Source organism: Siphateles boraxobius, unplaced genomic scaffold (assembly GCF_051911475.1).
Source record: "Siphateles boraxobius isolate OS27281-9 unplaced genomic scaffold, OSU_SipBor_1 7, whole genome shotgun sequence".
Classification (NCBI taxonomy): domain Eukaryota; kingdom Metazoa; phylum Chordata; class Actinopteri; order Cypriniformes; family Leuciscidae; genus Siphateles; species Siphateles boraxobius.
This window is the reverse complement of record NW_027509197.1, coordinates 4,299,231-4,304,090: the sequence shown is the minus strand read 5'-3', so window position 1 is coordinate 4,304,090 and position 4,860 is coordinate 4,299,231.

The following is a 4,860-nucleotide window of genomic DNA, read 5'->3' as shown; positions in this document are numbered from 1 at the left end:
GCCTGACCTGGGCTACAGAGAAGCAGCACTGGACTGTTGCTCAGTGGTCCAAAGTACTTTTCGGATGAAAGCAAATTGTGCATGTCATTCGGAAATCAAGGTGCCACAGTCTGAAGGAAGACTGGGGAGAAGGAAATGCCAAAATGCCTGAAGTACAGTGTCAAGTACCCACAGTCAGTGATGGTCTGGGGTGCCATGTCAGCTGCTGGTGTTGGTCCACTGTGTTTTATCAAGGGCAGGGTCAATGCAGCTAGCTATCAGGAGATTTTGGGGCACTTCATGCTTCCATCTGCTGAAAAGCTTTATGGAGATGAAGATTTCATTTTTCACCACGACCTGGCACCTGCTCACAGTGCCAAAACCACTGGTAAATGGTTTACTGACCATGGTATTACTGTGCTCAATTGGCCTGCCAACTCTCCTGACCTGAACCCCATAGAGAATCTGTGGGATATTGTGAAGAGAAAGTTGAGAGACGCAAGACCCAACACTCTGGATGAGCTTAAGGCTGCTATCGAAGCATCCTGGGCCTCCATAACACCTCAGCAATGCCACAGGCTGATTGCCTCCATGCCACGCCGCATTGAAGCAGTCATTTCTGCAAAAGGATTCCCGACCAAGTATTGAGTGAATAACTGAACATAATTATTTGAAGGTTGACTTTTTTGTATTAAAAAAACACTTACTTTATTGGTTGGTTGAAATATGCTAATTTTTTGAGATAGGAATTTTGGGTTTTCATGAGCTGTATGCCAAAATCATCAGTATTAAAACAATAAAAGACCTGAAATATTTCAGTTGGTGTGCAATGAATCTGAAATATATGAAAGTTTAATTTTTATCATTACATTATGGAAAATAATGAACTTTATCACAATATGCTAACTTTTTGAGAAGGACCTGTATATAATCATTAGTTAAGCACATTAATAAGCAGTTTATAAATACAGCTATAAATGCTTTTTTTCTTGATTCATAAGCATATCTATAATGTTTTTAATAATTGTATTTTCATACTTTGTTAATGATTAATTAATAATTTCTAAATGAAGTATAGCATTATTTACAATCCAGTTATTTAAGAGTTGTCAGTGGTTCATAAGATCACTTAGAAAGTGTAAGTAGCGCTGAAGCGATAAAACTGAAGCGCTTTCAATTCACACTCGACTCCGAGTCGTAAAAGGAAGATTCGTATGCTGTCTGTGAATTAATGATTCCACAGGACAATACATTCGATTTCATTTCATTCAGGTAATACATTTTACAACCAAACAGATTATTACGCCATGATAGCACGATCCATCTGCTGTCAAGACGCTGATCTTGACCATGTATTGCAACCATGGTGTTGACAAGAGACAGGAATGTGGCGAACAGGACGGCCGAGGGACGTGAGAGAACGGCGCGAGGCCGGTGGTGCGATTGCTAATGAGCAGCACCTGTGAAGCACACCGGTCTCGCATCTCTCACGGAGGAGTGGAAGTATAAAGGAGGAGCGACGACGTTGATGATCGAGAGAGGAACAGGCCTGTGTTTTAGTTGTGTTTTGTTTTTGTATTTGTATTTTATTTTAGCCAGCAGTCGTCCGCGAGGGGCTGCTGGCTGTATTTTGGTTTGTTTATTTTATTTTAAATAAAGTTTATTTCATTGTTCGCCGGTTCCCGCCTCCTTCCCTGAACATTGCTACAAGGAATATGATGGCAGACATCGCGAACAATGTTTCCATGTGCAGTTTGTTAATGTTATACGTCGTCTTTTTGTCTGGTACTAATAAAGTTCACTAGCCAAACACTAAGTTAGCGTTAGCTAGTTCATGCTTACAGCTGTTAGCTAACAATGACTGTACCTAACGTTAGTTGTTCGCTGGTTCGACCAGCTTACATGCATCTTTCACAGTATTTTACTGAACTCAGCACAGAGCAAACCAACCCCGTGACGTCACCAGTTATAATACTGCACAATGGCGGTGCCCTTGCCGCGAAAGATATAACAGTGTTTCTTTTATATGTTAACATTTGTCATGTTTCTTATATAATTTTTGATTATAGTGGAAATCCATCTTGTAAATCATGTAAACTTGACTGACTGCTTCATTTCCCCTTTAAGCCCATAAACCCATACTGACTATTTGTTCACAAGACTTTTGAGAATTGTATCACGTATTCTAGAGTTTTTGCTTCAAAACGATGTGAAAATCATCGTCCACTCATTCACATAAAACAATATATTGATTTAAAATTTGTAAGACATGTTTTGTGTAAGAAAGCGGTATGCACAGAGACGAGAATCATCATGAATATTGATGTTTCACACCTTGCAATGAAAAATACTCTCCCCTAATGACCCTATCAGGTGGGGCTGTGAGGGAACCATAAACAAAGAAGGTTTAAAAAATAATGTTTTTTTGGTTGTTTGGATTTATTTACTACACAACATAGCCCTAAGATACAAAAGACAAAAAGGCACATTATTGAGCACATTTATCAAAACAGAGACATGAACACTCACACAGATTTTTGTACATTCCCAAGGTGTTTGCTTCATTTTACCATGTTCATCTACAGAGACTCGTGTAAATGTTTAAGTCAGCAGGGCTCATCAGTTTCATCTGGTCCCTATATACATATATATATATAAAAGAAAGACAACTGTGAACTTGCTGCTATCAGGAGAATCTATAGGGCTGCACGGTTTGGGGAGGAAAATCTAATTGTGATTTTCTGGTTAGAATTGTGATTTAGAAATCACAAAAATATATAATGAACACCAGGTTTGTTGTGCCTTGTAGGCATATAATTGTAGTGCTGCATAAAATAATATTTTTTACTTTACAGAAATGCAGGTGGCCTATAATGATAAATCAATTAAAAAGAAAACTTCAGTACACTACACTAGAGATACATATATAGATTATCATATGTTACTTCAAATGTTATCATTCATTATGACTTTGTAAAATGAGATTGGAGTAAAAACATGTAGCCAAATGTTTGGCGCGTTTTGCTTTCAAATGCGCAGCGCTGCACAAGTGACCCAAACTTACAACGCTTTACATTATTGTTACCATATTATAAACATCTACATCTGAACAGATATTTACCAGACGCTTTTATCCAAAGCGACTTGCATTGCATTTCAAGTACATATTTACATTCTTATCAGTTCTTGCTTTCCCTGGGAAACGAACCCATGACCTTGGACTTGCAAGCAGCAACACTCTACTGTTTGAACTACAGGAAAGCTTTAGACAAGCCCAAAGCCCTGAGTGAGTTGTCATCGTAGTCCGCCATTGTTGATACACTGGAGCAGAATAGCGTCTAAGCGAATGTGGTGTTCTGTTCTTAGGTGTAATAAGGAAGTCATTTTAATTTTCAGTAGTCATTTTAATTTTCCTAAATTCGAACCGCTGAAGACACAGTGGCTGAGTTTTATTTTTGAAAGGAATATTCCCAACGATCAACGTAAATGCTTTTATGTTTGCGCTAATCATTTCTCACCAGACTGCTTTATAAATGAGGGTCAGTGTAAATCTGGTTTTGCTAAGAAGCTGGTCCTGAAAAAAGAATCGGTACCAACTATTGTATCTTGAATAGAGTATACGGCTTATGCATCAAAGATGACACACACACAAACTTAGTGTGACTGCTCTGTTTACTTCCTTATACATCACCCTCATAGCACCGGAACATCCGGAAGCATAGTACCAAGTTCATCATGGGAAATGTAGTCACATAAAGCATTAACACATTATACAACATCTTCTTCCCCCTTACTCTTTGAGGTCTAACACAAAGATTACAAATTAAACTGTAATATCAGTAGTGAGGAATTTATGAAATCCAACTTTCTTATGAACACATTTTTTTTTTTTTTTTTTTTTAGAACATTCAGCTTTTTGTATTTCCTTATATAAATAACACAACTACTTCCCTGAGAGTGAGGGTAGACTACCTCAAACCCTAGCTGACCCTTTTTGGGGATTATTCTGCCCCGAAACAATAAGGGTAGCTCCTAACTAAGAATAATCCAAGAAACGCTAAGGTGGGTGCCGCTCCCTAACTGGGTATCGGCGCCCTATTTGGTCTTCATTTTCTGTCGGTACAACAGGTGATGCCTGTTTCTTTACAGATGGACAATTTGCGGTCTTGCTAGGCTCAGTGGTTAGTACTTCAGGAGCTGGCGTACTGTTACTGATTTGGTCAGTGACATCCGCGACTTCGGAAACATCCGTACATGCGTTGGCTCCCTTAAGCAACTGATCAGTGTGTCTCCTCCAAGAAAAATTCCCAGCAGTTTTGACTTTATATGAGACTGGACCCGTCTGGGCCTCCACAGTGGCCGGAACCCATTTCGGACCACCACCATAGTTCCGGGCCAGCACTGGTGAGCCTATCGAAAAGGTTCTGTCCTTGGCTCGCAGATTCCGTCGCTGTACCTGATTCCTTTGCTGTCGTAAGACAGTTTCTTTGAGTGTTTCTGGTTTAAGCAGCTCAAAGCTTGTCCTGAGCTCTCTATTGAAATACAAAGACGCTGGTGACACTTTGGTAGTTGCGTGCGGAGTACTGCGGTAGCACAGCAAGAAGCTATGCAGGCGCTGATGAAATGTTCCCTGCCCGAGTGAAGCTTTCAACGCATGTTTCATGGTTTGGACAAACCTTTCTGCTAACCCATTTGTTGCAGGATGGTAAGGTGAGACATTATCTGAGACAAGCTACACTGAAGGCCCAAATCTACTGAAAATTTCTCCCAGTTTCTCAATTGTCTTTTCAGCTGAGGTAGATTTCATGATAGCCACTTCAGGCCACTTACTGTGTGCATCCACGACAACCAGCAGCATTTTGTCCTCGACTGGGCCTGCAA